The sequence below is a fragment of the Macrobrachium rosenbergii genome, chromosome 23, assembly GCF_040412425.1.
Source record: "Macrobrachium rosenbergii isolate ZJJX-2024 chromosome 23, ASM4041242v1, whole genome shotgun sequence".
Lineage (NCBI taxonomy): Eukaryota > Metazoa > Arthropoda > Malacostraca > Decapoda > Palaemonidae > Macrobrachium > Macrobrachium rosenbergii.
Genome location: NC_089763.1, coordinates 1,338,667 through 1,351,116, shown reverse-complemented (window position 1 = coordinate 1,351,116; position 12,450 = coordinate 1,338,667). Strand labels below are relative to the sequence as shown.

At 34.8% G+C, this 12,450-nt stretch overlaps 2 long non-coding RNA genes across 2 annotated transcripts; both read right to left on the bottom strand.

Annotated features, from left to right (window-relative positions):
• Positions 1–4,550: 4,550 nt before the first annotated feature.
• On the bottom strand, positions 4,551–7,686 carry LOC136851225 (uncharacterized). Its single transcript, XR_010856824.1, has 3 exons — positions 7,606–7,686; positions 7,192–7,368; positions 4,551–5,323 (listed from the first exon to the last, which is right to left on the bottom strand). It is a non-coding gene; the product is annotated as an uncharacterized lncRNA (long non-coding RNA).
• A 1,325-nt stretch (positions 7,687–9,011) lies between these two features.
• Positions 9,012–12,051, bottom strand: LOC136851223 (uncharacterized). Its single transcript, XR_010856823.1, has 5 exons — positions 11,985–12,051; positions 11,676–11,748; positions 11,283–11,399; positions 10,230–10,388; positions 9,012–9,173 (listed from the first exon to the last, which is right to left on the bottom strand). It is a non-coding gene; the product is annotated as an uncharacterized lncRNA (long non-coding RNA).
• Positions 12,052–12,450: the final 399 nt, after the last annotated feature.

Here is a 12,450-nt window from a genome sequence, read left to right as displayed (position 1 = left end):
CATAAAGAATTTTGCAACAATATCCGCTCCGCTGACAGGTTATTAAAAGGAACACGTGTCATTCGTATGCGGGAAAACAAGGCAACCGAAGCATTTAATGAACTAAAGGAAGGTTAACTCATTCTCCCGTATATGGTTTCCCAGATTTCAGTAAAGAATTCTTTTTGGCGCTACAGATGCAAAGTCGCATTGAGTATAGGAGCATGCTTAATGCAAAGACATGATAACAAATATAATGCTATAACGCATATTACAGTAAGCTAAAGCCACAGAAGAAAACTACTCAGTAACAGACCACAAGTCTTTAGCCATAATAGATGCTTTAAAACACTTCAGGTATATCATACTCGGGTACAAGATAACTGTATTCACTGATCATTCCGCCACCAGTAGAAATGTAAGAATCCGGAATTTTCGGACCGTAAGCTCGTTGGTTTATGACAGCCCAAGACTATGACATAGAGTTGAAATATGTTCCAGGGAAGCCAATAAAGTGGCAGACTCATATCAAGGCATAGTAACCAAAGGATAGGCTTATAAACATGATAGGTCACGAAGCAGAACAGGTTGAATTCATGAGCAATGTATTTACCATGCATAACACAGAAGAACTCTCCCAACAAAATGTCACAAGTGAACAAAAAAGTGATGAAGATTTAAGGGAGATCTTCAGTTTTGTAGAAAATAAGAAAATTTAGTTAAAAGGAACGAGCAGAACTAAGTAACAGAATTGGATGCCCCATAGACGCGGTAAACGTCATAGACGACGTACTAGTTTGGAAGTGTCACGAGTGTGACCCATTTGATCAATTACTAGGAGTACTCCATAAAAGAATAGTACCAAGGAGCCTAAGAAATAAAGTCATTGAGTTAATGCACTGACGATGACATGAGAGCTCACCCAAGGAAGGGATGAGACAGTTAGACTAGTTAAAGATCGTTTCATTGGAAGGAATTTACAAGGATGTTAGTAATTACGTGAAAGAGCTGCAATACTTTAACAGTTACAAAGGAAGAACAGATAAGTACCTCTAGGGAAATATCCCATCCGCAGACTCCATTTGAAGAAAAGAGTAGCCATAGATCTGATCCACCTAATCTTTCACACCACGAGTAAGGGAATGAAATATATGTAGTGTGTATTGACGCACTCACTAGATATACAGAGTTAATACCATTAACTAGTAAAGGAGCTAAAGAGTGTGCAATCGCTCTTTTGATAAGATATTTTGTAGGTATTCTGCCCCACAGCTCATTATATCTGATAATGGCACCGAGTTCAATAACTCATTAGTTCAAGAAATTTGTGATGCATTCAAGGTAGAAAAGGTAACGATACAACCGTATCATCCAGCTAGTAAAAGTAATGGCTTAGAAAGAAATAACAGAAAGGTTCTAGATGCATTAAGAGCATACAGTAGGACAGGATCTGATTGGGACGTCGTTACCTTTAGTCCAATTATCACTAAATGCAAATATCATACAAGTACTCCAAGCAACACCCATAAAAGCTTTAATGGGATATAGACAAGATTACCATATGCGTGGCTGGTCAGCCACTGCAGCCTAATTACTCTATGAAGACATTATGAAAATAAGAAATTAGAATTTCAAGGTAATTCATAAGCAATTACACAAGAATTTAGGAAAGCTCAGAAGAATATGATAGACGGGTATCAGAAGGATTAAGGCCAGTAGATTACAAGATAGGCGATGAAGTTTACCTCAGAAGGAAGTAAGTGGAATTAATTACAAGTTAGCCACTAAATTCACAGAGCCATACAAGGTCATAGATGTGCAAGAGACTAAGGTGAAAGTGAAAAAGGTGAATGAAGTAATGCAGCTACATATGCTGAATCATTAGAAGAAAGAAGGATTTTAATTAAATAGAATAAAGTCAAGAGAACAAAAAGAAGTTAAGAGGCAGAACTGACTGAAGAATTGGAAGAAGCTACTTCAGAAGAAAAACTAGATAACCTAAGACATAGAAGAGTCACATTTCAGTAATAATGATAAGAACAAACCCCATCCAATTCATCCTATTATTTCCTGTATTTGATTTCTTTGTTGCTGAGTTTGCCTTCAATTGGTTGATTTAGTAATGAAACTATTTTTATAATGTTGCAGCAGCTTGCTTAAATAGTCGGTCTTGTAACAAGAATTTGAAGTTAAAGCGCCATGCTTCGAATTTACTTTTCTTTAACTGAAATTACTTAGGAAGCAAGAAAGTAAAGTAAAATTTCTGAAATGTAATATTAAAGTCAGAAGGGTTAACAGTCGTCTTTAGGGATTTACAACCCACTATCATAATAGAAGAATGAGGTAGAAGTTTAAAGACTAGGTTTTAAATAGTTTCAACAAGAATCTTGTTTTCAAATCACGAATATTTGTATCAGTGTACTAATCATAAGAAGTAAAGAGGTAAAAGAAATAAGAAATCTGATTTGTAAGATTTGTAGTACTTTAAGGGTACCTCATCAAGGAGAAATCTTGGCATAACCCATAACAGGTCAACATTGAAAGGAGTGCATGAACTATACTAACACTAGAAGTAGAAATAATAGTGCTTATTTTCCCGTAGAACTAACACGTTTGCGATCTTCGTTTCTTAGAGATACTTTAAATAGCGAAAGCTTACCAATTTGTTTTGCCAGTCACAAAATATTCATAAGTACTACTTTGTTTTCCGACCCAAGTTGCCAGTCATTCTTTTGAGTTAGTCATTAAAATGTAGAAGTTTCCTATGCAAAGAGAAGTCTATGCTTGCATTGATAAAGTCAAGCAACACGTACAAGTAAATTTTACATATTAGTTACACAATGTTTGAATACACCCAAGATACAAGTAAAAAGGACATTATCATTCATTTGTAACAGCAGGCAACAAGAAATCCATGACGAACGGCCAGAAATGAAGATTGCCGCCTTATAATTGTGCAGATTGATTATTTTAAATTTAAAATCCACCTGTTAGGCAGCTAGGTATGAGGGCTGAGTGGAAATCCAAATGTAACCTTGGACAGATAATTGCTAATGTTTCTTTGCTCTTTTTATATCAATTTACGATTGTTTAATACTTAAAGCCAGATACATAGAAGGAATTTGTGCTAAAACGTGCACATATTGTTAGGAGCCCTCATAGTCCATACTGTTTTGTTTATTTAGAAAACTATCAGAACCAGTTAGGTAGCATGGCCGAGACATGTATCAGTGAATAGAGAAAAATGTATTTTTCAGTAGAAATATCTATTTCCATTTGAGTCAGTATGAAGGACCATAACAATAAATCTCCCAGCCTGTCAAAACAAGTCGCCAACATCTTCAAGAACACACCAGCACTAATGAGCGTAGAGAAATTGCATCTGTGGTGCCTTCAAATCACGAGGTCCTGCAGAGAACCTTATGGTTAGTAGAGTGTGGGAAAACACCTCACCCCCCTTGACTTCGAAGGATAGCCCAAGGAAATAAGCCACACCCACAGGTCAAGCCTAGATGTTTTGGCCAATCAAATGCCATCAGTGCCAGAGACCTAGGGACGTCCTACAAGGAGTAGATATCCAATAATCAACAGGAATTCCTTAAAACACACCTCCAAAACTTGGAATGAAGCAAGTGGAGGTGGTGCACTCAGAAAAACAGTACCTGCCCAGGAATATGACGTCATGGTTGACACAAGGAAAATGGGAGATATGAGACAGGCAGGAAAGGAGACAGAGAAAAGTCGTGGAGAGAAAAGAGAGACAGAGAAAAAGTCAGCGGAGAGAAAAGAGAGAGACAGAAAAGCACTTAGAGTGGGAAGATAGAGAACTATTCCGAAGTGTAGGAAGCAGAAAAGACAGAAAGAAAGTGTTTTAGTGAAAGACTCTCTCCAAACAATAGTCCCGTAATCTAATTCGTTAAGTCTCTCGAAACCATTATTTCAAAGTCTCGAAACCATTATCTTAAAGTCTCAAACCATTAAGAAACAGTTAAGAACTATAGGTAGAACTGTAAGACAAAATCACAAATAAAGAAAGAAACGAGACAATTAATAATTTTCCCACTTTAACCTCAGTAATTTACAATTTAATAACTGTTTTAAAAGAGCCATTGTCCTACTTACAATAATTACCATGCCCACGCGGACGTTACCTTAGTGTTGGGCCTTGAAGGAAAGAAACAGGGTCAACAACATATATATATATATATATATATATATATATATGTATACTCTATATATATATATATATATATATATATATATATATATATATATATATATATATATATATATATATATATATTATTTAATATTAGCCTTAGTCTCATATTTCATTTTACTCTATTTGTCTTTACGAGTGTCAGTCAAAAATTCTCAAAATTTTCTCTTTTTATTTCTTACCTTTTCCTTTCATTAACTTCTGCTTTTTCAATGTTTTCAAAGCTGTTATTGAAAAATTCTGTATTTTTTACATTTTGTTCATTTCTTAATCTCTTTGTTCGCTTCCTTTCCTTCATATTGAACACTTTTCCAAAGATATAAAAAAATTATTGTTTCAATGAAAGACCAAGTGCTTCACATGCATATATTGTTGAAAGCTCACATACAGAATAACAATTCTAGTTTATGCCAAACATTTCCCATAATCACAAAGCGTGTATAATAAAAGGTCATATTCATCTCCATGAAAGAACCTTTGCAAAGCACAAAAGAACATTATAATATCATATCCTCAGAGGTTCTCACAGAACAGCACCAAGAAGTGCAGCAGAGGAAGTACAGCATAACAAAGCCAGGAAGACTTCAGGAAGCAGAATCTAAGTGAGTGAATATTATAACATACAATAATAATAATAATAATAATAATAATAATAATAATATGTTTCTAATGACAACTGAGTTTTCTTCCTTAGCAAAACAGTATCATTATCTTCTGAGAGGATGGAGAGGGAGGAAGGAAGGAAGGAAAGAAGGAAGAAGGAAAGGGGGAAGGAACGGAGGAGGGAAGGAAAGAAGGAAGGAAGGAAGAATCCTTCAGACATTATTCACTGAAAGGGAAATCATAGAATCCTAAGAAGGACAATTCAGGGTTCTGCATCACTAGAAGAAAATCAACCTGATGTTGACTTCTTCTAGTGATTTTATGACAGTTGTATTTGGCAGAAACCCCAGATCTTTTCTGAACAATCTGTTTGACTCACTTTGAACAAAGAAGAAAAAGAATCCAAGAAAATGAAGCCACAAGGCTTCGAAGGGTCTGCTTGGAAATCTTTCCACCAAAGCTCCGCTTGTACAGCTCTTCCGCTCTCTGGCCATTTCCCTCCATATACTCCTATCCATCCGCCTTTGAAAGTCAAGAAATAAAGAAAAATTATCAGAATAAAGAAAACTTAGTCAATAAATCAAAATATTAAGGACAATTACGGTAAATGATATGTTGGAAATATTAGCTTTTTCCTTATTTATGGAACATCGTGTGAATATATTTCTTCGGTGATTCCTGACTAATAGCATTTTTGAATTTTATACATACATACATACATATATATATATATAGAATATATATATATATATATATATATATATATATATATATATATATATATAATATATATATATATATATACTATATATATATATATATATATATATATATATATATATATATATATATATATATATATATATATATATATATATATATACATATACATACATACATACATACATACATAAATACATACATACAGGGTGTTACACAAGTTTATGCAAATGTTTCGGGAAATGAAAGAAAAAGTGATTTTGAGAAGAAAATGCTCTATAAAGATAATCATTTGAAGGCCCTCCCACCTTCCACCATCTGACTCTCGGGCGAGCAAGATGGCGTCCGGGAGGGCGGAGAAGTCAGGGATATGGAGGGGGGAGGGGGATGGGGGTGTTAGAGAAGTATGAGGAAGGAGTGATTAGGCCGATGTGAATCAAATACCTCCCAATCAAATGCTTTCTTTGGATACTGAACAAAAAAAAAAAAAATGCCTGCATCATTGAAACCCTCTTCTTCTCCGTCAGTGGTATTCATTGGACACAGATAAAAAAAGAATAAAAAAGAGAAAAGAAGAAGAGGAAGCCCAACTGAATCTTGCGTCCATCCAAGAAGGCTCATCCATGAGACACCCTCCAAAGGTTGAAAATGTGTTATAAAAAATCTCTCTCTCTCCATCAGAAGCATTCATCAGACACCAGTCATGGGCGTAGGCCTAGTCATTCCTGACACCTGATTCGCCCATTCCGTGACGAAGAGGCGGCAGGTCAGACAGACAGTTAGACAGACAGACAGACAGACAGACAGACAGAGCGCCCTAGGAATCAGCCATCACAAATGAATGTTGCCTCAGAGCAACATTTGCACGACTTTCTTCATGCGTGCAGCCACACGGTACCGCTCTGAGCTAACCATTAAAATGAGATTGCTTGCAAGAAAAGAACCATAATTAAAGGACTAGCAATCCACTTGCCCCATTCGCTCCCACCCCCCACTGCCCCTCAATCCCAGGCTACCCAGACCTCCTGTGAAGGTCTCTCTCCCTCGCCTGAACGGCCATTGTAAAATTGCCCTCACCCACTAACGAGGCCATCAAATGCTTCTCTTTCGAGAACATTTTTGCTGAGAATTACTTTCTCTTTCATTTCCAGGAGTATTTGCATAAACTCGTGCTACACCCTTTATACATACATACATACATACATACATACATACATACATACAAACATACATATATTTATACAAACATACATATATTTATACAGCATACATATATATGTATATATATACATATATATATATATATATATATATATGTATATATATGCATACATATATAAATATATATATGTACATAAATATATAATTATATGTATTATATATGTACATATATATACATATATATATATATATATATATATATATATATATATATATATATATATATATATATATATATATTCTTTTTCTTGGATAATTGCTAATCAATATGTTCGTGTTTATGTAGTATATGTATAAATGTATGTTTGTCTGTGACATTACATTACATTGAAAAATTCCCCCCTCTCTCTCTCTCTCTCTCTCTCTCTCTCTCTCTCTCTCTCTCTCTCTCTCTCTCTCTCTTCTGTTGATGAGTATTATTATTAGATTTATGTCAGGAAGTAACTTACCAATATAACCAAAAGCCCGACGAACTTCCTGTAAACTGTTGAGGGAGAAGTCCTGCAGGAGACGGCCCCCTGCCTCCTGGCAGGTAGCCTTCATCCCCTGCCAGGACTTCCATTCCCTCACAGGCTTCACGCATCCCAGACCCCCGAGGACCTCGGCCGGGCTTTCGCACGAGAACTCTGTGGGGAGAAAGAGGAGGTCGCAGTGAGGATGAGGAGGCTACACGACAGTCAAAATTCCCCGAATGACAGACCTCAAGGCAGATCTTTCATGAACTGATTTATAAGATGAGAAAGTAGATGATGATAAAACAAAGTGAACTGAAGCAATTTTGCCCTTTTCATCTGACTCTGTGTTTCACAGATTTTGACACTGTAGGAAAAAGCTCATAGAGACAAAGGATCGTCTTCCCTTACCACAGGTTCGTCCATCTCCCTTGAAAGGGCGGTTGCAAGAGCAGCTGTAACTCCCGACAGGTTTCTGCATGCTGCGCAGGGCTGCCTCTACCTTCCCTTAGGCATACTCGTCAGTGTCTGTTCATTAAGGAGAAAATATATTTGAATATATATATATATATATATATATATATATATATATATATATATATATATATATATATATATATCTATATATATATATATATATACCTGTATATATATATATATATATATATATACCTGTATATATATATATACATACATATATATATATATATATATATATATATATATATATATATACATATACATATATATATATATATATATATATATATATATATACCTATATATATATATACAGTATATAATATACATATATATATATATATATATGTATATATATACTGTATATATATACATATATATATATATATATATATATATATATATATATATATATATATATATATATATATATATATATATATAACAAAAGTTACAGAATCTTTAGGAATGTCTAGAAAATGCCTTCATAGAAACAAAGAGGATACAAACTCTTTGTCAAGGACAGTTCAGTGAAAGTGACAAAAGTCGTCAAATTAATCTTAAATACAAAAGTGTCACCACACCTGTGGCAGAAAGCTCAGAAATAAATATCTTGTAAATATACTCTCAACGGGCAAATGTCAGGATAATGAGTTTAGCGGAAAGAAACCTATATTTGTGGATTTTAATAGAATTTCCATGACTGGAAAGCTTTAAATAGTTCTTGAAGTATGATAATAGTTCAATGAGATCATTAAATGTGTTCAAAAGGTGCACATTCCATAAAAAGAAACGAGCACATTACATTAAAAGCCACAGCAATTTTACGAAAAGGTAAGGATTTTTTTTTTTTTCATCTCAAAAAGTGACACTTGTTCTTCGAACAGGACAGGTAAGAGAAATGATTACTCAGGATTCTACTATATCAAAATTCAAAACGAGCTTGACATTTTCTGTGAAAGGTTTTCTGACAGCAAGATATATTCATACCAGATCGATACATATGGATTCGCAAAGAGAAAAAGAAATGGATGATTGTTCTTTCAAAAGGAAAAGACCCAAAATGAGAGACGACACAATTCCTCTGAATGTCTTTCCAAAACTCAGACAGCCAGAACTCAGTGAAGGAATGGCGGGCTTTTTCCATGCGTTAGGGAGTGATATTATGATAAGTAAGATTAAATGAGAATAATTGGTATGGAGAAAATCATATGAAAGAATTGTCAGGAAAAGGAAGAAAATTTGAATGTGATGAAAACATTTTTAGAAAGTAATATATATGTAAAGTATTGAAAAAAGATGGTGAGTAAAAAACCCGATTAAGCCATTTGTCTTACCATCACAATGTGAACCACTCTGTGCAAAACCAGGAGGACAGGAACAGGTTCGTCCATCTCCCTGGAAAGGGGGGTTGCAAGTGCAGCTGTAACTCCCGACAGAGTTCTTGCATGCTGCCTGGGGGCTGCACCCCGCCTTCCCTTGGGCGCACTCGTCCATGTCTGTTCATTAAGGAGAAAAGAGATTTGAATATATATATATATATATGTATATATATATATATATATATATATATATATATATATATATATATATATATATATATATATATATATAATAACTCATATATATATATATATATATATATATATATATATATATATAATATATATATATATATATATATATATATATATATATATATATATATATATATATATATATATAAATTCCAGAATCTTTAGGAAAGTCTAGAAAATGCCTTCATAGAAACAAAGAGGATACAAACTCTTTGTCAAGGACAGTTCAGTGAAAGTGACAAAAGTCGTCAAATTAATCTTAAGTACAAAAGTGTCACCACACCTGTGGCAGAAAGCTCAGAAATAAATACCTTGTAAATATAGTCTCAACAGGCAAACGTCAGGATAATGAGTTTAGAGGAAAAGAAACCTATATTTGTGGACTCTAAGAGAATTTTCATGACTGGAAAGCTTTAAATAGTTCTATAAAAAGATGCGAGTACCTTGCATTAAAAGCCACAGCAATTTTACGAAAAGGTAACGATTGTTTTTCTTTTATTTCAAAAAGTGACACTTGTTCTTCGAACAGGACAGGTAAGAGAAATGATTACTCTGGATTCTACTGAACCAACATTCAAACCGAGTTTGACATTTTCTGTGAAAGGTTTTCTGACAGCAGATATATTCATATCAGGTCGATAAGCATGGATTCACAAAGAGAAAAAGAGATGGATACTTGTTCTTTCAAAAGGAAAAGGCCCAAAATGAGAGATGACAAGTTCGTCTGAATTTCTTTCCAAAACTCAGACAGCTAGAACTCAGTGAAAGGATGGCAGGCTTTTTCCATGCGTTAGGAAGTGATGTTATGATAAGTACGATTAAAAGAAAATAATAGTTATGGAGAAAATTATGTGAAAGAATTGTAAGAAAAAAAGAAAATTTGAGTATGATGAAAACATTTTTACAATGCAAAATGTGTGTAAAATATATAAAAAAAAAAGACGGGGAGTAAAAAACCGATTAAGCAATCTGTCTTACCATCACAATGTAAACCATTCTGTGCAAAACCAGGAGGACAACAGGTTCGTCCATCTCCCCGGAAATTGGGGTTGCAAGAGCAGCTGTAACTCCCGACGGAGTTGCTGCATGCTGCATGGGGGCTGCACTCCGCGTTCCCTCGGGCGCACTCGTCGATGTCTGCTCGGAAGTAAAGACAGTTTTGAGAAAAGAGGCATTGCGGAATGGTCCCTTTTGTTCTGAGGGAGGGCAAGGAAAGTCATTTCGGGAGACAAAGAGGGCTAAGAGTTTTTTCAATCCATATATTATAAGGACTTGGAATTGATAGCATGCTGGATAAAAACAATTAGACCTTTAAATATGTATAACAAATCATTGCAAAACAAAACCCATCACAATATCTTATGAGATTTCTGTGTTAAAGAAGGACAAATATTCCTTGAAACAAGAAAGGCAGTTGGAATAGTGACTTGGAATTCTGTTTGTTTGATCCTATTATAGAAAGAGTATCCTTTTCCTACTGGAGGGTCATCAGATGGGAAAGGGTTAACTTTGAAAGGAGAAAGAACCCTGAAACATCACCGAAAGTGTCACGTTGCTTCCTTGATTATAAAGGAGTGAGCCGCCTCACAAAACCTGAACACTAGAATTTCGACCTACACATACAAGAGTTTCACATCCGCGATATTAGTATTGGTTTAATGTAGATTTTCAGTGTTTCTCAAAATGATGTCCATATCCCATGTGAAATGGATAAATTGATTCAAATTGTTCTTCTTCTACGGCTTTGTCATATTAGCTTTTGCCCTTTTGTTCTTGGCATTTATATTGATCGTGGGATGCCAGCCAGAAGAAGAGCCCTGATTTCCCTATCGGTGTGTTCATTCCACAAGAAGCAGCCTAGGCCTACAGCCTAGCAGGCCCTGACTGCTACGGTAACAAAGGGATTAGAGTGATTCTTTACTTGTGGAAAAGATGCATAAAAATAGGACAGTGAGGAAAGAAATGCCATGCGAGCAAGGTGTGGAAGAACAGATGAAGAAAAGAACATAGTAATGCGCATTGATCTCTCACCTTCACAGCGCAAACCATCCCGTGCAAAGCCAGGTAGACAGGAACACCCATACTTGAAGAGCTTGTCGGTGCAAGCTTCGTGATCACCGCAGTTGTGGCTTCCCTCTGAGCACTCATCTGTGGGAAGAGTTTTATTGCAGTTAGAGAGTAGTCATTTCATATACTTCTCAAGATAAAACTGACACAGAAGGACTGATAGTGGCTACACGAGGAATTCCTCCCATCGACGTCAGTCAGACCTTTCACAGGACTGACAAACTATCTAGAAAGGGACTCCTTCGTTTAGTGGATCAGGACAGAAACATTTCAGTGTCATTCAATTCACGCCTGCAGAAAAATAGACTGATCTGTAAGAACTGTCTTTTCCTTGTCTAGAGCGCAAGTAGGACTGACCTATTCCTCCAGTCTCTAACAAAGAGATGACTCCAGATATTCCTGGCGAAGGTAGATTCCAGTTCTTGTTGTCCTGGAAGGGAAAAATAAATATGAACACTATCTGGAATGCTTATGCGCTTTCAATCCTATTCACACTTGTACATGGAATATGTCTAAGTAATATCAAAGTCCTGTACTACAGTACTAAATTACCAAATATAACGCTTAATATCATTTATCCTTCTATCCTGACATAGGGAAATGTTACAAAAACAGTAAATCATAGAATAAGAATTGAGGCAAATCCCTTCCAGAAGAAAAACGTACCTGCTGATGATATGTTTTTGAAGGATTGTAAGTCCTTCCTTCCAAGGCAGTCTTTTACTTCCTGATGGATCTCTGGAATGTATAGAAATTTTGAGATAAGAAGAGTTTATACATACATACATTCATATATATATATATACATATATATATATATATATAATATATATACATATATATATATATATATATATATATATATATATATATAAATATATACTGCTATATATATATATATATACATATATATATATATATATATATATATATATATATAATGTTGTCTCATCAATAGTGACGTAAAATTCTTCCTAGCCTGATATGCTGATAAACCTTTGCAAGAGACATAGTTGTCATCTTTATCATTCGGTATCACTAAACATAACCTTGACTATTATCTATTACCAGCAAAAATGCCAAAGGCTTGGCATTAACATTGAGAACTGTTTTCCACAACTGACAGAATTTG